Here is a 26668-nt window from a genome sequence, read left to right as displayed (position 1 = left end):
AATTTACCAAAGAAAAAGAAAAAAAAAGAGGGGGGAAGAAAATAAAGGAGGATCGAGAACTAGAAAGAGAGAGAGAGAGAGAAACGGGTGAATCAGCAAAATGGAAAAAAAAAAAAAAGAAAAAAAAAAAAGAAAAAAAAAAAAAAGAATCAAAACAGGGAAAGTGAAATGTGAGAGAGAGAGAGAATAGGAGATGACGAAGAAAAGGGAGAAGAAGATGGAGACAGAAGACGAAGACGAGGAGGAGAAGAAGAAGAGAGCAGGCGAAGAATACCTCAGCTTCTTCAATTGATCTGAACAGGTTAGGGCTCCTCTCCTCTCCTCCCCCATCTCTTTCTCTGTCTCTATTTCTCTTTCTCTGTCTCCTCTCCTCCCTCGATCTCTTTCTCTGTCTCTTTCTCTCCAACTGTTAGGGCTTCGATCCACCTCATGCGTGTCATTTGCATTCGATTCGTAGATGTTGGATTTGAGATCAAACTACTTTTATTCGTTTGGTTATTTATTGTTGTGGCCTAACATTTTAAGCTCAAATATGGACTTGGCTGATGTTGTTTTTGATTTGAATGAGTTTGATCTGGATTGAACAGATGCAGATCCTGAGCTAGCTAATTCGAAATGCTACAATCTAGAGTTTCTGGTTCTCTTAGATTTAGGGCTTTGATTTGGTATTGACCTAGAGTTCTCTGTACTATCTTTTTCCTTTCATTTTCTATCTTTCTTTCTTTTTTTTTCATTTAAAAAAAAAAAAAAAAATTAGCTAAAGATTTAAAGACTGATGTTAAATTTTTTCGGATAATTCCAAAAACAGAGGATGGTACATAATTACCATAATGCCGTAGTTTTATACGCAAATATTTTGTTTTTGGGTTCATTTGTTAGCTTGCTTTTTATGAATCCATATTAAGAAATTAGACCAAGTTATGAGCTTTCTCTCTACGGTGAATTGGCTTTTCCTTGAGCTTCTTATGGGCTCATGAATTTGGCAACAAAGTGATTATGATGGGTCAAACAGATTTATCTCATCTCATGCTTATGTTTCCTGTAGAGCCGATCTTATATTTGTATTGTTTACTCTATTCTGGGGTGGTATGACCTCACTTTTCTTATAAAAATACAATGACATTCACCATGTGTTGTTGGTCCTTATCGAACATCTCTTTAATATTGGATTCATTGCAGGGTAGAAATGTCGATGCCTTGATTTTGTATTGACAAGCTGTGCCCTCTCTGTCTCAGATCCAAATATGATTTTCCTTTGCCCTATAGGTATGTGTATGTATTGTTTCTATCGATTTTGCTGTCAATGCTACTTTCTGAATGTGTTTTGTTTAAGTGGAAGTGTTTTAGCTTTTCATTGAAGTGGATAGGTGAGGTTGTTCAACCATAATTTGATTCAATTTACACTTCTTCTATGTGTCTGCAACATAATAAGACTTGATTCTTTCACTCTTTCATTTTTGATTCAGATAGAAAAATTGAAGATCTAATGATAAATTTTTGGTGAAAATGCAATAAAATTTTAGCACATTTTGCAATAGAGTTTGAAGGCAGTGATTTATTGTGCTCCCCTGGTACAACTTCAAGAAATTTGACTTATTTTGAATTGTTTCAAGTGTCTCTTCGACTAAAAAACTTATAGAAAGCAGTAGGTTAAAATAGAATTCAGCATAGTAGTAAAACAAAACACAACCTAGTTTGAGATTTATTTAAAATTCATTTATTGGAATTTTCTTCTATTACACAATACACTAGACTCATGGAGGGATTGCTTGTTAAAATTTCATGAAATTACGAGGTAGAGAACTATTTTTAAAAATTCATCAAAGTCAGGCCTCAACACAATTTCAATTCTGCGTAATCATGAAAACTCACTCCCAAAATAGCTATGCTTTTGCTTTACTTTACTAAAGCCTCTTTTCATTCCATCTTGTAAACATGATTTAAACTACATAAAAGATCAATAAATTCATGCCTGAAACAATTTAACTACAAATTAAAAATTGAATTGAAAATTTTACCGACTAAGAACTTTTTGTCAAGCTCTCTAGAAATTGAGTGAAGTTCTGCTTAAGGACTTGTACCTCATCGTGTTTTGAATTATTTTGCAGGGGAAGTGTGGTATTGAGAAACAATTTTTTTATTTAATTAATTAATTTTTTTTTTTTTGGGGGGGGGGGGGATTGCACTAATTGAGACTAGGTGAGGCACAACTTTTAAGGTCACAATTTTCTGGATAAGGAAAATTGCTTCTACGAATCATCTTCTTCCTTTTATTGGTGCTTTCGCTCTTTCCAAATATTTAGTTAATCGTGAATAGTAGAGTAGAGTCCAATTATATCTTTTGTGCTTGTATAGTATGTTGGTCCTTAACTCTCAAATCTTGGAAGCCCTTTTAACTGTGTCTCTTTGCGATGCTAGCTGTTTAGACATAATTGATAGTTACCTAAATCATTTTGAACTGAAATGACGCAAAAGTGGCTTTGGCAGAGTTAGTACTAGTCGTGGAGAAACATGTGTTAGAATCTGCTTCTCTTGATTCTGTTGTTAAAGCCATATTTTTCTTGTTACCAGATATATTCTTGGTGTTATATGGAAAATTCCATTTTGTGGGGTGTCCAATAATTATCCACTTTATTTTATTTATTTATGTATTTATATATTTTTTGGGGGACTTTTAACCTCTTTTCCCTTTTCCTACTTAACAATAATTCCTCTGTTCCAAGGTATTCTGGTGCCGCATCCTGGAGCTATCGACAGCAGCCCAAGCAAGTCACACCTGGAAATGGGTATGTTGCTATTGGTGAACAATACCTTAGAGTATATAGTCTGTAATATTATACCACAACGTATTTTCCAAACAGCTGATTTGTGCTGCTAATCTCATATATTTTGGTCAAGACGTCCAAATTTTTTTCATAATTTTTTCTACGAGCTGCAGATACATGAGGCAGTGATGAACACTGAAGACACAATGTGATTGAGAAAATCCTTCAATCTGCTTTAAAATTGTAGTTTAGGATCCACCGGCCCTTTCTGATGAATCGATAGTGAAAGCAATGGAAGCTTCAACACAAGAGCTAACCTTGCGTGCAAGTTGATGATTAGTAGAGCTTACCTTGATTCCATATTTAATAATATTAGTGTTAAACTAAATATTGATGTATGTTTTTGCATGTATGAAAGTTTATATTTTGTTTGCACACTGATATATATATATATATATATATATGTATGTGAATATAGGTTAATAATTCTATTATAAGTTTAAATTAATTTGTTAATTTTTTTAAAAATTATTTTTCATTAAAAAAAATTGTTAGGTACTTGCAATTGTTGTTGTTTTTTTTTTTTTTTGTAGCAAACGTATATATGATTTTTATAATAAATAATTCTTTGCGACGGTAAAGTGTTATTTATTAATTTTTTTTTTTTTGCGACTGCAAAATAGCTGTTGCAAAAAGTAGTTTATGCTTTGCCATCGCAAAAAATATTTGCCACCACCATATTTGCGTCCCCCATTTGTGGTTGCTTGGCAGTCGCAAAAGGTCATTTGTGACTGCATTTTCATTATTTGTGACGGCTTGTGACGGTTGCAAAAAGTACTTTTTTTAGTAGTGTGGCTATCAGTGTGTGCTTGAAACTAGTGTCTACAAAGGCGATTTTGCAACTATATTTTTGATTTCTGGCTTTTCTTTTCAGTGTTTTTATAAGAATTGTTGTTAATTTGTTTTGAAAAATAGTTGAATCTAAAGAGAAAAATAAGAAGGAAAATTTGGGCCAGTGAAAGAAAATGTTGACATTGAACCTCAATATGATTATTTTGTCTCAGAAGATGATTCAGGAACTAACACTGAGCAAAAGAGCAGTTTAACATTGAAGGCAATGAATGGGGTCAATGCCCTTGTGGTGGTGACCGATTGTTGCTTCCATTTCATTACTGATAAGCATAATATGCAGAAGCAACATGCTGCATCTGAGCTGCTTTCAAACATAGAAAGGATGGCGGATAAAAGATTCAGTAGATCAACTCAGGCCCACAACATTACCTCTCCAACTGCAATGGTCAACTTGAACCTGACTTCATCAACTCGGCCCAAAATTCATACATCTGGTTTTGAGCAGGCAATGGAAACTTTCCTTGCAAATATTTCAGTAAAGAGGAAGGCATGGCACCAACTTCAACCAACCCAATCTCATCCGGAGCAAATAAAATGCTTTTGCAAGAGCACAAGGACGCTTGATATGATTATCAACAATACTCCATGAAGGCAAGAGGTACCTATTAAACACATAGAACACAAAAATTTCCAAAATATTGAATCCACAGTAATAAAGCAACTTTTCTGGATGTGTGATGCAGGCAAACCAGAAAAACAGAAGCACACAGTTACAATTGATGAAATGGTGGGAGGAAGAAAGGAAAGTATTCTGTGGACGAGCAGACTCATTCATTGCACTCATGCATCTTGTCCAAGGTACCCAAACAAGTTCTCTCTATACTTGACCTAGAAGTTTCAAATCCTTACAAAAGTTGCTAGATTTCATCCTTAAAAGCCTAGGTCGATTTTATGTAGTAGTTATCTGGTGCACAAACCTGTTATTGACTTATTCTGGTTTGCACATATCATTCTAGGTTACCAAAAAATGAAGCCTACTAAAAAAAAAAGTTCAAATTATGTGAATACACTCACAGTAACACAGTACTAGCTAGGCACCGCTACAACATGAAAGCAAAATACAAATCTTAAAGAGTTCACAAGCTATTAACTAAAATGGTGAATATAATTGACATCCAAGCAGTGTAGAAATTCCAGATGTAGTAAGCAAAGATAGAAAAGTGCATTGTACAAAAATGCCTAAGCAGCTCATGCAAAGAGTAAACTGAACGTTGTCAGTCTTGCACCCGACCTTACAATTCTGATTCGTTTTAAAGACAATGCACTAAGATCATTATTCCTTTATTTTTTTTTGGGTGAATTTTCTTCGAAGTGGCATTAATTTTCCATTGCTACTGTCGGAATCTCTTGGATAGAAAAACTATCTCTGTGCCAAGAATGAACATACAAAGAAATTATATGATATTCTATGTCAGGTGCATGTAAATTAAAAGATATATTTATCTAACCAATATTTCAGGAAATAGATGCTTCTCACAGTGGAAAGGCTCAGCTGTTGACTCAGTAATAGGAGTGTTCCTTACTCAGAATGTCTTAGATCTTAACCATGATTTTTTTATTTTTTTTTTCGGAAACAAATTTCAGTATATAGAGAAAACAAATTGTATTGAAGAAAAGCCCTAGCACTGTAAAACGTAGCTAAGGTCTTGCATAAACGATGAAATTCGGATACAAGGAATGAAACAATTACTCATGAATCATGATAGAAATAAAGGAAAGAACCAAAGAACTTCAAAAATGGAATATCAATACTTAGGTGATTTAGAAAACCTTAAGTGAGGTGTTTAAGTTAAAAGTAATGTCGTTAAGCTATAATTATTCAATAAATTCTCTTTCTTAGAGACTAAGCGTGATTAGTTTGAGTTAAACTTGGTTACTTAAGATAATGAAACAAGTGGCCTAAGCTAATTATTTCATACAACAAAAGAGAGAAGAATGGAGAAAGTTGGAGAGAAACTTTCTTCTTGAGAGGTAGAAGAGAAAAGAAAGAGAAATAAGAAGAAAATCAAAGTGAATTAAAATTCATCTATTTGGACTTGAGAATTGAACACTTAGGTGATTTAAAAAACCTTAAGTGAGGTGCTTAAGTTAAACTAAGATCGTTAAGTTATAATTAGTCAGTAAATTCTCTTTTGTAGAGAATAAACATGATTAGTTTTAGTTAAACTCGGTCACTTAAGAAAATGAAGTTGATTATATATAAATTTTGGTTTAAATTCACTTAAATGAGTAGCAAAAGCAACCCTACCAATGAAAATCTTTCCCCACATACAAACAAAATACCTGATGAAATACATGTTATAGCAAGCTCTCTTATCATGGTTCATTAGATGTTTCACCGTTTATACAAAATGGTAAGGTTTATGCATGATTACAAGTCTGGGGTTCGAGATGACTTACTTTGCCTTGTCTGGAGGAACATCTCTCAACCACTCAAGGTCAATGCTTCCATGTTTTATAACCATTCGGTTTTAGGAAATCCTGCATAATTATGTAATCATTATCAACTTTTTTTTTTTATAGGTTTCTGCATTTAGCTTGTTATTACACACGGCCAGAGCCATTTGAAGCTGGTTTTGACAAATATGAAAATTTTAAAGTATGATTTGTACTCGTACCTTGATTCACTCTGCGAGGAAGTTGTTCATTCCTAGTTCTCTGATAGAATTAGAAATCTCATTGACATCTGCACATTGTATTGCTTCGTAGTCCAAGGAGTCCATAGTAATAACTGATGTACCCTTTTGTGACCAAACTTACCACCTGTTGCATGGAGGGAGCATTAGTAGCTTCCGAACTAGGGCAGGATACCCTCCTTTCCAGGATTGTATTATTGCCTCTTTGAATGATTTAGTGAATCCTAGGTCTGACTTCTAAATTAGGACAGGGCAACCCTTCCCGCCAAATAGGCATGAATGCAAATTATGTGCTAATGTGATATTTTGAAAATGATTTGATTTGATTCCAACGATCTAACAACGAGAAAGACAGTGATTTCATTCCCAAAATCTGGGGAGTCTGACGTGGCAGTGATTTGATTCTGTGGCAATCCGAGTTATTTGGGGGCAATGATGCAGTTATAAAGATTTGGGGGTTCAATTTAGGCAGTGATTCATATTTTGATCATGATTTGAGTAATCAGTAGTAAATTAGGGGGGTGGTTTCCCCATTTTAAAGAATTTGAGTTTGAATTTGGGTTCTTACCTTAGAGATCAAAGAAGAAGAGGAAAAAGCAAGGTATGATTGCCTTTTTAAAATTTAAATCTCCAAGAAAACATGTTATTAAAGAATAACTTCCAAAAAAAAAAGGAACTTTCCAGCCTAAGTAGAGCCTCGGAGATTATGGAAGGTGTTTGATTGACTAAGAATCTTTAAGTCATTGACTTTAGGGGGAATTTCGAGTTTGATGAAAAATGGGAGATAAGGAAGTGGTGACCAAATCTTCAATTTTGAATAAAATTCGAAATCCCCTAGAAAGACATTTGACTAAGGAGACAATTGTTTGATTAGATACTTGGAATCAGATCGAGAGCTCCTTGGGAGGAAAGAATTGTGAAAGAAAACCCGAGTAGAATTTTAGAAATTATGGAAAGTTTTTGATCAGACAAAAATCTTTAGGTTTTTTACTTTAGAGGGAATTTGATTTTATGGAAAAGTGTTGATGAGGATGTGATGACCGCGTCTTTCACCTTTAAGTGAAATTTTGAATTTCCTTAGAAGACATTTGACTATAAGATTACTGTTCGATTGATTTCTTGGAATAAGATCTAAAATTCCTTGAAAATTTTTTGAAAATAAAATTTGAATAGAGTTTTGAAATTATGGAAAGTTCTTTTCATTAGGTAAAAACCTTTGGGCCACTGACTTTGAGGGAACCTTAATTTTATGGACAAATGTTAGACAAGGAAGTAATGACCAAGTCTTATTTTGAATAAAATTTTGGTTCCTGTACGAGATATTTGGCTAAAGGGTGATCGTTTGGTTGATTCCTTGGAATAAAATCCGAACTCCTCAGAACTTTCGGAAAAAAAGAGGAAAGGGGGTAACATTGAAATTTTAAATAAATAAAAAAAAACGGCACTTTATTTTGAAAAAAATAGACGTTGAAATTTGATGACGTACTTTTGAAAATAAATTGGGGCACATTTCGTGAAACAATAAATAACGGAAAGACAATTGTTTAGATTGATCACTCTGGTAGGAATCCTTTAAATTCCTCAGAATTCCCTTGGTCGGGCAACTATCACCCAATGGGTGATGACGATGACTTCGAGACCCAATGGTAAGTTTTGAACAAAATTGACTGGTTCCATTCACCTATCCTCGGGTTTGTTGCATAGTATCCCGGACACTATTCGTGGGTTATGTTATGTCAATAAGGCAAGCATGAGACTATGCTACTAGTGCTGTTTGATCATTCTCTTGTGGAAGGAGTGGTATATTGATAGTAATAACTGATGTACCCTCTTGTGACCAAACTCAACCCCTTTTGCATGGAGGAAGCATTAGCAACTTCCGAACTAGGGTAGGATACCCTCCTTTCCAGGATTGTAATATTGCCTCTTTGAATGATTTAGTGAATCCTAGGTCTGACTTCTAAATTAGGACAGGGCAGCCCTACCCGCCAAATAGGCATGAATGCAAATTATGTGCTTATGTGATATTTTGGAAATGACTTGATTTGAAGCGATCTAACAACGAGAAAGACAGTGATTTCATTCCCAAAATCTGGGGAGTCTAACGTGGCAGTGATTTGATTTTGTTTCAATCCGAGTTATTTGGGGGCAATGATGCAGTTACAAAGATTTGGGGGTTCAATTTAGGCAGTGATTCCTATTTGGATCATGATTTGAGTAATTAGTAGTAAATTAGGGGGGTGGTTTCCCAATTTTAAAGAATTTGAGTCTGAATTTGGGTTGTTACCTTAGTGATTGCAGAAGAAGAGGAAACAGAAAGGCATGATTGCGTTTTTAAAATTTAAATCCCCCAGAAAACATGTTATTAAAGAATAACATCTAAAAACAAATGGAACTTTCCTGCCCAAGTAGAGCCTCGGAGATTATGGAAGGTGCTTGATCGAATAAGAATTTTTAAGTCATTGACTTTAGGGGGAATTTCGAGTTTTATGAAAAATGGGAGATAAGGAAGTGGTGACCAAAAATCTTCAATTTTGAATAAAATTCGAAATCCCCTGGAAAGACATTTGACTAAGGAGACAATTGTTTGATTAGATACTTGGAATCAGATCGAGAGCTCCTTGGAAGGAAAGAATTGTGAAAGAAAATCCGAGTAAAATTTTAGAAATTGTGGAAAGTTTTTGATCGGACAGAAATCTTTAGGTTTTTGACGTTAGAGGGAATTTGATTTTATGGAAAAGTGTTGATGAGGAGGTGATGACCGAGTCTTTCACTTTGAAGTGAAATTTTGAATTTGCTTAGAAGACATTTGACTGTATGGCTACGAAGCACGGATACTCCGAAATGGCCCCCGTACACGTATCGGATACGTATACGCGCCCAATACGGCGGGATACGTATAAGATACGGGAAATGAAGTATCCAATTTTTTTTTAAAATTTTCGAATTTCGGATACGTCTAGGATACTCGAGGATACGGTCGAGATATGGTCAGGATACAGTATGGATACGGCAGGGCAAAAAAATAATATAAAAAACTTAAAATGGGGTCAAAGTTTAAAATATGAAAATAAGATAAAATAAAACACAAAAAAAAAATAATAATAATCAAACTTACTTTGACCTAGGTCGAACTCGAACAGCAGTGCGAAGGAGGAGGAGGAGTTCCACGGTCTGCCTCTCACTCGATCTCGAACAGCAGCTCGACGGTCATCGATCAGGTTCGCGAACAAGAGCTCCACGGTCGTCGATCAGGTTCGTCCCTCTCTCTCTCCCTTTCGCTCCCTCTGTCTGCCTCTCACTCGATCTCACGAACTCTCTCTCTCCCTCTCCCTCTCGCTCGATCTGTCTGTGTCTGGTTGGAGATGGACAGATTGCGATCTCATCTCCCCCCCCTCTTGGTCGATCTCTCTCTCCCTCTCTCTTATCTATGTCGTCTCTGTTTGCATATTTATTTTTATTATTATTATTTTTTAATTTTTTGTATGTGTACTCTGTAAAGTAAATCAAATAAATCAAATAAATAAATAAATAAACTTATTACTATTACTTGAATCCTGATTAAATAAATAAATAAATAAACTTATTAAATTTTTTGTACGTACTATTACTTGATTCCTGATAAAACAAATAAATAAATAAATAAAATTATTAAAAATAAACTTTGTCAACTTATAAAATTATAAACTTTGTAAACTTATTAATAAATCAAATAAGGTAAAAAAAACTTATTAATAAATAAATAAATAAACTTATTGATAAATAAATGAACTTTGTAAATTTTTTCCCCCTTAATTTAAATTATTCAAATTATGGGATTGAATTGCATTATGGTTGTTATGTTATGGGTGATGCTATATTGTTGAAATTGTTGAAATTTAATTGAATTGATGAATTTTTTGTTATGGGTGATGCATTATGGTGGTTATGCATTTTTTGTTATGGGTGATGCATTACTAAAAATTGTTGAAGTTTTATTTTTGTGTATGCTACATTATTAAAAATTGTGAAAAAAAATATTTTTTATGAACGTATCCCCGCCGTATCCGTATCCTACTTTTTCGAATTTTGTCGTATCGCCGTATCCGTATCGTATCGTATCGTACCCGTTTTGCTTCCTAGCTGTATGGTAACTGTTTGATTGATTTCTTGGAATAAGATCTAAAATTCCTTGGAAATTTTGACAATAAAATTTGAATAGAGTTCCGAAATTATGAAAAGTTCTTTTCATCAGGTAAAAACCTTTGGGCCACTGACTTTGAGGGAACCTTAATTTTATGGTGAAATGTTGGACAAGGAAGTAATGACCAAGTCTCTCATTTCGAATAAAATTTTGGTTCTTGTACGAGATATTTGGCTAAAGGGTGATCGTTTGGTTGATTCTTTGGAATAAAATCCGAACTCCTCAGAACTTTCGGAAAAAAAGAGGAAAGGGAGTGCATTGAAATTTTAAAAAATAAAAATAAAAAAAAAACGGAACTTTATTTTGAAAGAGGATTTTGAAAAAAATAGACGCTGAAATTTGATGACGTACTTTTGAAAATAAATTGGGGCACATTTCGGGAAACAATAAATAACGGAAAGACAATTGTTTAGATTGATCACTCTGGTAGGAATCCTTTAAATTCCTCAGAATGCCCTTGGTCAGGCAACTATCACCCAATGGCTGATGACGATGACTTCGAGATCCAATGGTAAGTGTTGAACAAAATTGACTGGTTCCATTCACCTATCCTCGGATTTGTTGCATAGTATTCCGGAAACTATTCGCGGGTTATGTTATGTCAACAAGGCAAGCATGAGACTATGCTACTAGTGCTGTTTGATCATTCCGTTGTGGAAGGAGTGGTATATTGATAGTAATAACTGATGTACCCTCTTGTGACCAAACCCAACCCCTTTTGCATGGAGGGAGCATTAGCAGCTTCCGAACTAGGGCAGGATACCCTCCTTTCCAGGATTGTATTATTGCCTCTTTGAATGATTTAGTGAATCCTAGGTCTGACTTCTAAATTAGGACAGGGCAGCCCTACCCGCCAAATAGGCATGAATGTAAATTATGTGCTTATGTGATATTTTGGAAATGATTTGATTTGATTCCAGCGATCTAACAACGAGAAAGACAGTGATTTCATTCCCAAAATCTGGGGAGTTTGACGTGGCAGTGATTTGATTCTGTTTCAATCCGAGTTATTTGGGGGCAATGATGCAGTTACAAAGATTTGGGGGTTCAATTTAGGCAGTGATTCCTATTTGGATCATGATTTGAGTAATCAGTAGTAATTTAGGGGGGGTGGTTTCCCAATTTTAAAGAATTTGAGTCTGAATTTGGGTTGTTACCTTAGTGATCAAAGAAGAAGAGGAAAAAGAAAGGAATGATTGCGTTTTTAAAATTTAAATCCCCCAGAAAACATGTTATTAAAGAATAACTTCTAAAAAAAAAAAAAGGAACTTTTCAGCCTAAGTAGAGCCTCGGAGATTATGGAAGGTGTTTGATCGAATAAGAATCTTTGAGTCATTGACTTTAGGGGGAATTTCGAGTTTTATGAAAAATGGGAGACAAGGAAGTGGTGACCAAATCTTCAATTTTGAATAAAATTCGAAATCCCCTAGAAAGACATTTGACTAAGGAGACAATTGTTTGATTAGATACTTGGAATCAGATCGAGAGCTCCTTGGGAGGAAAGAATTGTGAAAGAAAATCCGAGTAGAATTTTAGAAATTATGGAAAGATTTTGATCGGACAGAAATCTTTAGGTTTTTGACGTTAGAGGGAATTTGATGTTATGGAAAAGTGTTGATGAGGAGGTGATGACCGAGTCTTTCACTTTGAAGTGAAATTTTGAATTTGCTTAGAAGACATTTGACTGTGTGGTAACTGTTTGATTGATTTCTTGGAATAAGATCTAAAATTCCTTGGAAATTTTTTGACAATAAAATTTGAATAGAGTTCCGAAATTATGGAAAGTTCTTTTCATCAGGTAAAAACCTTTGGGCCACTGACTTTGAGGGAACCTTAATTTTATGGTGAAATGTTGGACAAGGAAGTAATGACCAAGTCTCTCATTTCGAATAAAATTTTGGTTCCTGTACGAGATATTTGGCTAAAGGGTGATCGTTTGCTTGATTCCTTGGAATAAAATCCGAACTCCTCAGAACTTTCCGAAAAAAAGAGGAAAGGGGGTAACATTGAAATTTTAAAAAATAAAAATAAAAAAAAAAACGGAACTTTATTTTGAAAGAGGATTTTGAAAAAAATAGACGCTGAAATTTGATGACGTACTTTTGAAAATAAATTGGGGCACATTTCGGGAAACAATAAATAACGGAAAGACAATTGTTTAGATTGATCACTCTGGTAGGAATCCTTTAAATTCCTCAGAATGCCCTTGGTCGGGCAACTATCACCCAATGGGTGATGACGATGACTTCGAGACCCAATGGCAAGTGTTGAACAAAATTGACTGGTTCCATTCACCTATCCTCGGGTTTGTTGCATAGTTTCCTGGACACTATTCGTGGGTTATGTTCTGTCCACAGGGCAAGCGTGAGACTATGCTACTAGTACTATTTGATCATTCCCTTGTGGAAGGAGTGGTATATTGATAGTAATAACTGATGTACCCTCTTGTGACCACACTCAACCTCTTTTGCATGGAGGGAGCATTAGCAGCTTCCGAACTAGGGCAGGATACCCTCCTTTCCAGGATTGTATTATTGCCTCTTTGAATGATTTAGTGAATCCTAGGTCCAACTTCTAAATTAGGACAGGGCAGCCCTACTCGCCAAATAGGCATGAATGCAAATTATGTGCTTATGTGATATTTTGGAAATGATTTGATTTGATTTGATTCTAGCGATTTAACGAGAAAGACAGTGATTTCATTCCTAAAATCTGGGGAGTCTGATGTGGCAGTGATTTGATTTTGTTTCAATCCGAGTTATTTGGGGGCAATGATGCCGTTACAAAGATTTGGGAGTTCAATTTAGGCAGTGATTCCTATTTGGATCATGATTTGAGTAATCAGTTGTAAATTAGGGGGGTTGTTTCCCAATTTTAAAGAATTTGAATCTAAATTTGGGTTGTTACCTTAGTGATCACAGAAGAAGAGGAAAGAGAAAGGAATGATTGCGTTTTTAAAATTTAAATCCCCCAGAAAACATGTTATTAAAGAATAATTTCTAAAAAAAAAGGAACTTTCCAGCCTAAGTAGAGCCTTGGAGATTATGGAAGGTGTTTGATCGAATAAGAATCTTTAAGTCATTGACTTTAGGGGGAATTTCCAGTTTTATGAAAAATGGGAGATAAGGAAGTGGTGACCAAATCTTCAATTTTGAATAAAATTCGAAATCCCCTAGAAAGACATTTGACTAAGGAGATAATTGTTTGATTAGATACTTGGAATAAGATCGAGAGCTCCTTGGGGGGAAAGAATTGTGAAGAAAATCCGAGTAGAATTTTGGAAATTATGGAAAGTTTTTGATCGGACAGAAATCTTTAGGTTTTTGACTTTCGAGGGAATTTGATTTTATGGAAAAGTATTGATGAGGAGGTGATGATCGAGTTTTTCACTTTGAAGTGAAATTTTGAATTTCTTTAGCGGACATTTGACTATAAGGTAACTGTTTGATTGATTTCTTTGAATAAGATCTAAAATTCCTTGGAAATTTTTTGAAAATAAAATTTGAATAGAGTTCCGAAATTATGGAATGTTCTTTTCATCACGTAAAAACCTTTGGGCCACTAACTTTGAGGGAACCTTAATTTTATGGAGAAATGTTGGACAAGGAAGTAATGACCAAGTCTCTCATTTCGAATAAAATTTTGGTTCCTGTAGGAGATATTTGGCTAAAGGGTGATCGTTTGGTTGATTCCTTGGAATAAAATCCGAACTCCTCAGAACTTTCCAAAAAAAAGAGGAAGGGGGGGAATATTGAAATTTTAAATATAAAAAAAAACACGGCAGGAATTTTTAGTGAATCCTTGGAATAAAAAATTAGACGTTGAATTTTTATGACGTACTTTTGAAAATAAATTGGGGCACATTTCGGGAAACAATAAATAATGGAAAAACAATTGTTTAGATTGATCACTCTGGTAGGAATCGTTTAAATTCATCAGAATTCCCTTGGTCGGGCAACTATCACCAATCGATAATGACGAAGACTTCGAGACCCAATGGTTAGTGTTGAACAAAATTGACTGTTTCCTTTCACCTATCCTCGCGTTTGTTGCATAGTATCTCGGACACTATTTCATGGGTTTTGTTATGTCAATAAGGCAAGCATGCAAGGTTCTAAAAAGCGGTTGCGGTCGCCGTAACGGTGGCGGAGGAGCGGTTGCGGTTGCGGGGTGTAAAGGCCGTAGTGTAACGGTTGCGGTAACCGGAATTGTGAATTTTTTTATTTTTTTATTTTTCGCACAATTTAAAAAAAACTTACCGATACGCACATTTTTTTCCCATGATCATATTTATTGGGTTTTAAAATAAATATTGATTAATTTTTATAAATTTTTTAGTTTGATCCAATATATTTTGTATTTTTAAATCATTACAAACTGAGGTTTTTACATTTTATTTTAATAATTAATGACTTTATATTATATAAAAAATCAATCACTAACTATAATATATAGGATAAACAATGACAAAAGTAAGAGAATAAATAAAAGCCTAAATATATATATATATATATTAATCAAGCCAAATAGATAATGACGCACTTATTATTATTATTATTATTATTATTATTATTATTATCAAACAATATATAGATAGACACACACAAATAAAATAGTTGAGTAATAACAGCTGAATATAATAGTATAAGTCTTACAGCTTTAACAAATCAATAACATGTTTTTCATCTTCCCTCTTCTCTCTCTATCTCTTGTTCCTCCATCTTCCCTCTTCTCTCTCTATCTCTCTTCTGCATTTTCAACTTTTTTTTTTCGAAAAATACAATTCGAAACCGTTACGTAACGGTGCGTAACATGCCATTACGGCCATTACGGCATCGTTACGACCGCTATAGCAGCCGCTACAGCCGATACACCTGTGAATCTTAATCACACCGCAAAAGCGGCCGTAACGGGTGGTGGTAACGACCACAACCGTTACGTAACGGCGTTACGTAACGGTTGCGGCCGCTTTTTAAAACCTTGCAAGCATGAGACTATGCTACTAGTGCTGTTTGATCATTCCCTTGTCGAAGGAGTGGTATATTGATAGTAATAACTGATGTACGCTTTTGTGACCAAACTCACCCCTATTGCATGGATGGAGCATTAACAGCTTCCGAACTAGGGCAGGATACCCTCCTTTCCAGGATTGTATTATTGCCTCTTTGAATGATTTAGTGAATCCTAGGTCTTGACTTCTAAATTAGGAGAGGGCGGCCCTACCCGCCCAATAGGCATGAATGCAAATTATGTGCTTATGTGATATTTTGGAAATGATTTGATTTGATTCCAGCAATCTAACGAGAAAGACAGTGATTTCATTCCCAAAATCTGGGGAGTTTGACGTGGCAGTGATTTGATTCTATTTCAATCCGAGTTATTTGGGGGCAATGATGAAGTTACAAAGATTTGGAAGTTCAATTTAGGCAGTGATTCCTATTTGGATCATGATTTGAGTAATCAGTAGTAATTTAGGGGGGGTGGTTTCCCAATTTTAAAGAATTTGAGTCTGAATTTGGGTTGTTACCTTAGTGATCAAAGAAGAAGTGGAAAGAGAAAGGAATGATTGCGTTTTTAAAATTTAAATCCCCAGAAAACATGTTATTAAAGAATAACTTCTAAAAAAAAAAGGAACTTTCCAGCCTAAGTAGAGCCTCGGAGATTATGGAAGGTGTTTGATCGAATAAGAATCTTTAAGTCATTGACTTTAGGGGGAATTTCGAGTTTTATAAAAAATGGGAGATAAGGAAGTGGTGACCAAATCTTCAATTTTGAATAAAATTCGAAATCCCCTAGAAAAACATTTGACTAAGGGGACAATTGTTTGATTAGATACTTGGAATTAGATCGAGAGCTCCTCGGGAGGAAAGAATTGTGAAAGAAAACCCGAGTAGAATTTTAGAAATTATGAAAAGTTTTTGATCAGACAGAAATCTTTAGGTTTTTTACTATAGTGGGAATCTGATTTTATGGAGAAGTGCTGATGAGGAGGTGATGACCGGGTCTTTCACTTTGAAGTGAAATTTTCAATTTCCTTAGAAGACATTTGACTATAAGGTAACTGTTTGATTGATTTCTTGGAAAAAGATCTAAAATTCCTTGGAAATTTTTTGAAAATAGAATTTGAATGGAGTTCCGAAATTATGGAATTTTCTTTTCATCAGGTAAAAACCTTTGGGCCACTGACTTTGAGGGAAGCTTAATTTTATGGTGAATTGTTGGATGAGGAAGTAATGACCAAATCTCTCATTTCGAATAAAATTTTGGTTCCTGTACGAGATATTCCGCTAACGGGTGATCGTTTGGTTGATTCCTTGGAATAAAATACGAACTCCTCAGAACTTTCGTAAAAACTAAGGGGGAACATTGAAATTTTAAATAATTAAAAAAAAATGGACTTTATTTTGAAAAATGATTTTGAAAAAAATAGATGTTGAAATTTGATGACATACTTTTGAAAATAAATTGTTGCACATTTCGAGAAACAATAAATAAAGGAAAGACAATTGTTTAGATTCATCACTCTGGTAGGAATCCTTTAAATTCTTCAGAATTTCTTTGGTCGGGCAACTATCACCCAATGGGTGTTGACGATGACTTCGAGATCCAATGGTAAGTGTTAAACAAACTTGACTGGTTCCATTCACCTGTCCTCGGGTTTGTTGCATAGTATCCCGGACACTATTCGTGGGTTATGTTATGTCAACAAGGCAAGCATGAGACTATGCTACTAGTGTTGTTTGATCATTCCCTTGTGGAAGGAGTGGTATATTGATAGTAATAACTGATGTACCCTCTTGTGACCAAAACTCAACCCCTTTTGCATGGAGGGAGCATTTGCAGCTTCCGAACTAGGGCAGGATACCCTCCTTTCTAGGATTGTATTATTGCCTCTTTGAATGATTTAGTGAATCCTAGGTCTGACTTCTAAATTAGGACAGGGCAGCCCTACCCGCCAAATAGGCATGAATGCAAATTATGTGCTTATGTGATATTTTGGAAATGATTTGATTTGATTCCAGCGATCTAACAACGAGAAAGACAGTGATTTCATTCCCAAAATCTGGGGAGTCTAACGTGGCAGTGATTTGATTCTGTTTCAATCCGAGTTATTTGGGGGCAATGATGCAGTTACAAAGATTTGGGAGTTCAATTTAGGTAGTGATTCCTATTTGCATCTTGATTTGAGTAATTAGTAGTAAATTAGGGGGGTGGTTTCCCAATTTTAAAGAATTTGAGTTTGAATTTGGGTTATTACCTTAGTGATCAAAGAAGAAGAGGAAAGAGAAAGGAATGATTGCGTTTTTAAAATTTAAATCCCCCAGAAAACATGTTATTAAAGAATAACTTCTAAAAAAAAAGGAACTTTTCAGCCCAAGTAGAGCCTCTGAGATTATGGAAGGTGTTTGATCGAATAAGAATCTTTAAGTCATTGACTTTAGGGGGAATTTCGAGTTTTATGAAAAATGGGAGATAAGGAAGTGGTGACCAAATCTTCAATTTTGAATAAAATTCGAAATCCCTTGGAAAGACCTTTGACTAAGGAGACAATTGTTTGATTAGGTACTTGGAATCAGATCGAGACTCCTTGGGAGGAAAGAATTGTGAAAGAAAATCCGAGTAGAATTTTAGAAATTATGGAAAGTTTTTGATCGGACAGAAATCTTTAGCTTTTTGACTTTAGAGGGAATTTGATTTTATGGAAAAGTGTTGATGAGGAGGTGATGACCGAGTCTTTCACTATGAAGTGAAATTTTGAATTTGCTTAGAAGACCTTTGAGTGTAAGGTAACTGTTCGATTGAGTTCTTGGAATAAGATCTAAAATTCCTTGAAAATTTTTTGAAAATAAAATTTGAATAGAGTTCCAAAATTATGGAAAGTTTATTTCATCAGGGAAAAACCTTTGGGCCACTGACTTTGAGGGAACCTTAATTTTATGGAGAAATGTTGGACAAGGAAGTAATGACCAAGTCACTCATTTCGAATAAAATTTTGGTTCCTGTAGGAGATATTTGGCTAAAGGGTGATCGTTTGGTTGATTCCTTGGAATAAAATCCGAACTCCTCAGAACTTTCGGAAAAAAAGAGGAAAGGCGGTACATTGAAATTTTAAAAAATAAAAATAAAAAAAAACGGAACTTTATTTTGAAAGAGGATTTTGAAAAAAATAGACGCTGAAATTTGATGACGTACTTTTGAAAATAAATTGGGGCACATTTCGGGAAACAATAAATAACGGAAAGACAATTGTTTAGATTGATCACTCTGGTAGGAATCCTTTAAATTCCTCAGAATGCCCTTGGTCGAGCAACTATCACCCAATGGGTGATGACGATGACTTCGAGATCCAATGGTAAGTGTTGAACAAAATTGACTGGTTCCATTCACCTATCCTCGGATTTGTTGCATAGTATTCCGGAAACTATTCGTGGGTTATGCTATGTCAACAAGGCAAGCATGAGACTATGCTACTAGTGCTGTTTGATCATTCCGTTGTGGAAGGAGTGGTATATTGATAGTAATAACTGATGTACCCTCTTGTGACCAAACCCAACCCCTTTTGCATGGAGGGAGCATTAGCAGCTTCCGAACTAGGGCAGGATACCCTCCTTTCCAGGATTGTATTATTGCCTCTTTGAATGATTTAGTGAATCCTAGGTCTGACTTCTAAATTAGGACAGGGCAGCCCTACCCGCCAAATAGGCATGAATGCAAATTATGTGCTTATGTGATATTTTGGAAATGATTTGATTTGATTTGATTCCAGCGATCTAACAACGAGAAAGACAGTGATTTCATTCCCAAAATCTGGGGAGTCTGACGTGGCAGTGATTTGATTCTGTTTCAATTTGAGTTGTTTGGGGGCAATGATGCAGTTACAAAGATTTGGGGGTTCAATTTAGACAGTGATTCCTATTTGGATCATGATTTGAGTAATCAGTAGTAAATTAGGGGGGTGGTTTCCAAATTTTAAAGAATTTGAGTCTGAATTTGGGTTGTTACCTTAGTAATCAAAGAAGAAGAGGAAAAAGAAAGGAATGATTGCGTTTTTAAAATTTAAATCCCCCAGAAAACATGTTATTAAAGAATAACTTCTAAAAAAAAATGTAACTTTCCAGCCTAAGTAGAGCCTCGGAGATTATGGAAGGTGTTTGATCGAATAAGAATCTTTAAGTCATTGACTTTAGGGGGAATTTCGAGTTTTACTATAAATGGGAGATGAAGTGGTGACCAAATCTTCAATTTTGAATAAAATTCGAAATCCCCTGGAAAGACATTTGACTAAGGAGACAATTGTTTGATTAGATACTTGGAATTAGATCGAGCGCTCCTTGGGAGGAAAGAATTGTGAAGGAAAATCCAAGTAGAATTTTAGAAATATGGAAAGTTTTTTATTGGACAGAAATCTTTAGGTTTTTTACTTTAGAGGGAATTTGATTTTATGGAAAAGTATTGATGAGGAGGTGATGACCGAATCTTTCACTTTGAAGTGAAATTTTGAATTTGCTTAGAAGACATTTGACTGTACGGTAACTGTTTGATTGATTTCTTTAAATAAGATCTAAAATTACTTGTAAATTTTTTGAAAAAAAAAAATTTGAATAGAGTTCCGAAATTATGGAATGTTCTTTTCATAAGGTAAAAACCTTTGCGCCACTAAATTTGAGGGAACCTTAATTTTATGGGGAAATGTTGGACAAGGAAGTAATGACCAAGTCTCTAATTTCGAATAAAATTTTGGTTCCTGTACGAGATATTTGGCTAAAGGGTGATCGTTTGCTTGATTCCTTGGAATAAAATCCGAACTCCTCAGAACTTTCAGAAAAAAAGAGGAATGGGGGGAACATTGAAATTTTAAATAAATAAATAAAAAAACGGCACTTTATTTTGAAAGAGGATTTTGAAAAAAATAGACGTTGAAATTTGATGACGTACTTTTGAAAATAAATTGGGGCACATTTCGGGAAACAATAAATAATGGAAAGACAATTGTTTAGATTTATCATTCTGGTAGGAATCCTTTAAATTCCTCAGAATTCCCTTGGTCGGGCAACTATCACCCAGTGGGTGATGACGATGACTTCGAGTCCCAATTGTAAGTGTTGAACAAAATTAACTGGTTCCATTCACCTATCCTCGGGTTTGTTGCATAGTATCCCGAACACTTTTCGTGGGTTCTGTTATGTCAATAAGGCAAGCATGAGACTATGCTACTAGTACTGTTTGATCATTCCCTTGTGGAAAGAGTGGTATATTAATAGTAATAACTGATGTACCCTTTTGTGACCAAACTTACCTCCTTTTGCATGGAGGGAGCATTAGCAGGGTTCAATTTGATAGTAATAACTGGTATATTGATAGTAATTACAAAGATTTGGGTGTTCAATTTAGGCAGTGATTCATATTTTGATCATGATTTGAGTAATCAGTAGTAAATTATCGGGGTGGTTTCCCAATTTTAAAGAATTTGAGTTTGTTCACACATCAATGTAAATGTTCACATTGTCAATGTAAATGTTCACACCATCAATATGAATGTTAAACATGTCAATTTGAATATTCATATTGTCAATGTGAATGTTCACACTATCAACGTGAACATTTACACATCAATGTGAATAGTCACATTGTAAAATATGAATGTTCATATCCCCAAATTGTTATCCGTTCAAAAAATATTTGTAAGGGTAGAAATATTCATAAAATACCTTAAATATGAGAATTTTGATTTGTTAGATCAAATGTTCAAATAATAGAACTTATTGGAATATAATAATATCTTATGGATTAAATGAGATACAAACACTTAAAAAATTATTTTTTTAGAAAGTCTCCCCAAAATTAACCTCTCTCTCCTAAGCCTATAAATAGAGGCTCTCACTATGGGGATATGGATGGATTGTTTTTGGCTAATGGTCTTGCAAACTTCCAAACAATCTTGAGACGCTATCAAAAATTATTTCTGAAAATTATTTCTAAAGTTCTTCAAACATAAAATTAGAGGATTATCAAGCTCTTCAAATTTGTGCCAATCCTTTCAAGTTAAAAATACAAATTTGGTCTCTCATTCCAAAGAGATCTTTTCAAGACTCGTTCGAGATCATGCCGTTCAAACTCTCGATCAAGCCTCTTTTATCTGTGTTTCTCCATTCGAAGACTTGTAGAAATTCATCAACTTGTCTCGTTCAACAAAAAGCTTTTACAATAGTTGAATTTCAACTATTTCGGAGATCGAATCAGAGGATCTATTCTTTTGTAATAGAGCAAATTTACAGAGGATTGTACCAATTTTTTATAATCAATAAAATTAATTATTTGTGCATTTATTTTGTGTCTTAATTGCAAGATATGAAATTTGTGTTTAGGACAACTCCATACTCAAATCATTACTCTAAAATCAAACGGAGCCAAATATCTTATTAAGACTATTTATTTTCTCACAAAAATTGATGAGATTTAGTGATAAACAAATTGCTTGATTGTAAAATATTTATAATATCAAAATTATTTCGTAAAATACAATAACAATAAAAATCTCACTCGTATCTTTTTTTTACTTAATTAATTTTTTACTCATCCAAACATCATAATAAAAAATACAATGGTTGCGTTTGGTAGAGTTTTAGAATTATGATTTGATAATAAAGTTGTATTTTGAGTTTGTGAGTTTTGGAATTATGATTTGAGTGTGGAAAATTTGTTTGGTTATGAAATTTGAAAAGTGTTTTGAATTGAGTGATATTTCATATGATATTTGATTCAAAAATTTACAACTCGTAACCAAACACACAATCCATAATTCTATTCACAATTCATAAAAAAAAATTTTAAAAAAAATTCAAAATATTTTTTATTTAAAATATAATAATAATAGGTGCTAAAAAAAAAAACGCAAACACTAACATTGTTCCGGTTAACCGGCCGAACATCCGGGAGAATGACCGAGTAGACCCAAAATTCAAAAATCCTCTGCTTTTCAGAATATAGTACACGAGAATGAGAGTAGCGAAATAGGAAAGAGAAATATGTTTTGAAATGTGTTGTGGAATCAAAATTTCAAAACTCCTTCCAAATAATACATACAAATAGAGAGGTGAAATTAAGTTTTCAAAGTTGCACCAAACACAATCAATAATTTAATTTATTTTCTTTTCTCCAAACCCAAACAGGTCAATGTATGGATGAAAAATGATTGAGACCACTAAAAGTGGTGCTCTAATAGCACCACTAATGATGTGGCAATGGGGCCTGCCCACTGCCTATGCCTTTTTTTTTTTTTTTTTTTTTTTTTGACACATTATTTTTAAGTTTTCTGTGACTCTGCCTTTGCACTGATAGGTGATGAAATAGCCAAAATTGTTGAGTAGGCTCCCCTCAAGACCACATCTTCTCCATACTCCCTCAAGACTATTTTGTGGGCTCCATAGTTTTGTGATTTGAACCGTTCATCTCGTAGTTCAAAGAGAAGAATGTATTTATAAAAATTTAGCTTGATCGGACATTGATTGATACACCAACTAATCATGTTTCATGCCGATAAAAAAAAAAACTAATCGTGTTTCATTTTATGAAATGGGCGGTACGTATGAATCTTAATAAAAACCATTGATCTTATAAGACAAAATTTGATAAGTTAGTATGCTTATCGATATTCAATAAAGTTAATTTTTTGCATATATGTTCTACTCTATTGGGCATACAAGATGAGCGGTTTGGATCACCTTCCTTGGTTACATGGAGCCCACAAAATGAAGTCTTGAGAGATAGGATGAAGTCTTGAGGGGAGCTGCTCCCAAAATGTTTGAGTGAATTTCATGAGACTAAAAGTCCATGTGGTTTGGGACTTGGGAGGGTAAGACTAGATGTAGACCTTGTCTTTCCTCTATTTGCGCAAAGTGGTTGCTCTCTGACTCGAGAAAACATTCTTGTGCTTGTTAGTATTGTACTAAATAATGATGTGGACACATATTTGACAGAGCCCTATTATGTTCATCAAATTGATGAAGTTGTATATACTTAAAAATGAATGTTCTTGTGGTAGGTACACAATGGTTCCAGCTTCCTTGTACCTCGGATTTTCTGCTTCAATAAAATGGGTTGCGGAGGTACAAGTCCATCTTTTAGATTTGGTTCGTCACTTTGTTGTGTTTGATGATGTAATAAGTACATTACTTTTTCCCTAACAATATTATAGTCCATCAGGGTACATATCTTACTTCTACAGCACGCAGTCTTGCACATGATTTAAACTTAGAAGAAGGAAACGTGATTGGTAACTTCAATGGAGAATTTTGGGGAATGTTTGCAGGCCACCAGGTGCTGCATTTTAGTTTTTGATGACAATTTTAATGATCTTTGGTTCTAATAAGAATATATTCAATTTGTTTTGTATGGATGTTGTGCATCTGGAATAATCTTCATTTTTTTATTGAATTTTGCAGTTCGTTGGAAACCTCATGTCTCTTTTTCTATTGAAAGATGGAACGGTATGTGCATGCTTGTGATTCCAAGCTGATTTCCATGTCCTATATTTTTCTATGTTGTTTGTTGTATTACCAGTACCAATTCATTATCATAGATTTAGTTATTAATGCTTGCATTACACTCAAGAAACTCTGACCTTCGTTGTACAAAAAAAATTATTTAATGTTAAATTTCTCTTTTGCATCTCTAATGCAATTTTAGCTATAAGTTAGCACTGAAAAATAAAGATGAGGAAAGTCCTATGTATTATGAAGTGAATGATTTTTATTTCCTTTTTTCCCCCTCTTTGGCTATGGGAGGCTTTCCCTGTTTCTTTTGTTTCTTTAATAATTTCTTTGGTGGACGTTTTAATGATAGTTTTTTTTATTTTATTTTTAAAAAGGGATAAAATCAAGGGTCCCAAACCTTTTTCGATAGTCTCGAAATCAATCAATGAAGAGAGTTTCAAGAGGAATGACTTCCCTTAGGTGGTTTGAGTGGCATAGCCCATTGGAGTAGTTGTCTAATCGTGGGAAACAATTGTATAGCCATGTCCACAATTAGAGCTATAGAGTTTTCAACATGGTTGACTCCCATTTTTGGCATTCCTTCTGTTAGAAAATTTTGTCAAGTTGACAAACTTGACCATTCCATTCTGCGCATCCTTCACACCTCTACCCAAGTATCTGAAAGGTATCAAGGTCTAAAAAAAAAGTTGATACAGTATCCAACACATGTCAAAAAGTGTCTGATGAGTGCTAGTGCCGGACATGCATTGAACACGGATATGCACCTTCTTAGTAGTGTCAAGAAGTGTATGTGTTTCTTGGGTTGTTCAATATATATATATATATATATATTTTAAGATAGCAAATAAAATATTAAAATATACATAAATTACTTGTATTAAAAAAAATAAATAAGGATATTCTATGGCACACCTTTAATCCTATGTAGTGTCATCCTTGACAGCAATATACCACTATCTTTCATTTGGTTGTGGAAAATTTGAAGCATTGTAGATTCTACCTCAGTGTCAGAATCTATGATTTTTTAATTCTTTTAAAACACTCGCATCTTTAATTTGTTATTCTTTCTTTCACATCACTGCAGGGGGTAACTACCAGTGGCAGTGGCACAACTTTACTATATATTGTGTTCGTTTGTAGTAGGACCTTAGGTACCATACTCATGTGCTTCTTACAAAAGAGGGATGCTAAAGGAGAGGAGACTTTACCAGATTCTTCTGTCAGTTTCTACTCTTCCATTGTTTGACTTACGAATGCTATTAATCATCCCCCTTATTGCATATTCAGGCTTAAAACAAGCATTTGTATGGTAATTGTTGATTAACTTATGACATTTTACCTTTTTATTGTCCTTTGACCATTCAATTTGTGCACTATATACATTGTAATATTTTCTTCAATTAAGCGTGGAACACATTTACAATTTTAGGGCTGAATACACCAAGTACATTGCGGAACCTGCACTTGGTGAGTCTGGTGTAGGTGGTGCTATGGCAGTGTATTGGGCTTTTGATGCAATTGTAAGTATGGCACTGCAGAAATGAGTAGCTTTATGGAATGGTTTACATGAATTAGCTCACTTGGTGAGTCTGTTTCTGTTTTACGTACATTAATTCATGTTTTACGTACATGAATTAGCTCACTTCGTCTCTTTCTTGTTGAGTTGGAGGAATAAAAATGAATTGAGTGAACAACTTTAAATTTCATTTACCCTTTCCTTTTGTAAGCAACAAGAATAACAAATAATAAATATCCTTTTCCAGATTTATTCTCTATGAGTTGTGTTGTGTGTTTGCAACAATATACAAAATTTCATTTATTGCCCTGGTGGTACTTCACATGGATAATATGGATGGATAATCATATCTTGTGTTTTGTTGCATAATCTTATTTTTCCCACGGTATGTGCATTCAAGTTATTACTCACAATCTCTGCTATGATCTCTAGCCTCATATGTTTTATAGGAAATTATTCAATAATAATGTGGCATAGGATGTAAATACTATTACACCTCAAGTTCGCTAAACGTTAAAAACCCAGGAAAACCATCTTTGTTTTATAATTTGTCATTTGTTTGATTCATTAAGTTTTTCAGACTCAGTTTATATCTGGAATATGTGTCAGTGTTCGCTGGCTATGGGTCGACTCACCTCTGGTCTCAAGTCAATCACTCTAATAGTTTGTGCTGGAGCTTTCATTCAGTTAATTGTACTGCTTTGGCTTCTACTGAAGTACAGGTTAGGTTTCTTGTTGATTCCAATTAAAGTTATTTAGAATCTAAAGTTTTTAATTATATATATCTGATTTGAAACTGCTATGACTTTATCAGTTCTTGTTAACTGTGCCATTGTGCAGCGTAACTAGTGGAGTACTCGGCATTTTATACCCCCTTATCATGGCAGCCGCATTGGGAATTGGGGATGGAATATTCAACACACAGCTTAATGCTTTGCTTGGGATGCTCTTTAAGCATGATATGATAGTGATTTATTTTGTTTGTTTTACTTAGCCTTTTTTAGTTTGATTTATACTCTTTTTCACGTAAGTGTTGACACGAGAATTGCATGCCTTGAGTTGAGTGTATGAATAAGTGATGGACGCGTGTCCAAAGCGTGTCTAGATCTAAAAAATATAAAATAATAATAAAATTAATGACACATTTGGACGTGTATCCGACA

At 34.4% G+C, this 26668-nt stretch overlaps 1 pseudogene across 1 annotated transcript; it reads left to right on the top strand.

Annotated features, from left to right (window-relative positions):
• LOC145803054 (UNC93-like protein 3) lies at positions 1 to 26668 on the top strand (annotated as a pseudogene). The gene is made up of 12 exons (XR_014345142.1): positions 1 to 301; positions 1180 to 1266; positions 2724 to 2786; positions 4361 to 4475; positions 9442 to 9568; positions 23539 to 23602; positions 23692 to 23813; positions 23939 to 23983; positions 25074 to 25298; positions 25419 to 25509; positions 26115 to 26227; positions 26346 to 26668. The product of XR_014345142.1 is annotated as an UNC93-like protein 3 (transcript).

Source organism: Camellia sinensis, chromosome 11 (genome assembly GCF_055761805.1).
Source record: "Camellia sinensis isolate YWXY chromosome 11, ASM5576180v1, whole genome shotgun sequence".
In the NCBI taxonomy this organism is placed as follows: Eukaryota; Viridiplantae; Streptophyta; class Magnoliopsida; order Ericales; family Theaceae; genus Camellia; species Camellia sinensis.
This window is presented reverse-complemented; position numbering and strand designations above follow the sequence as displayed.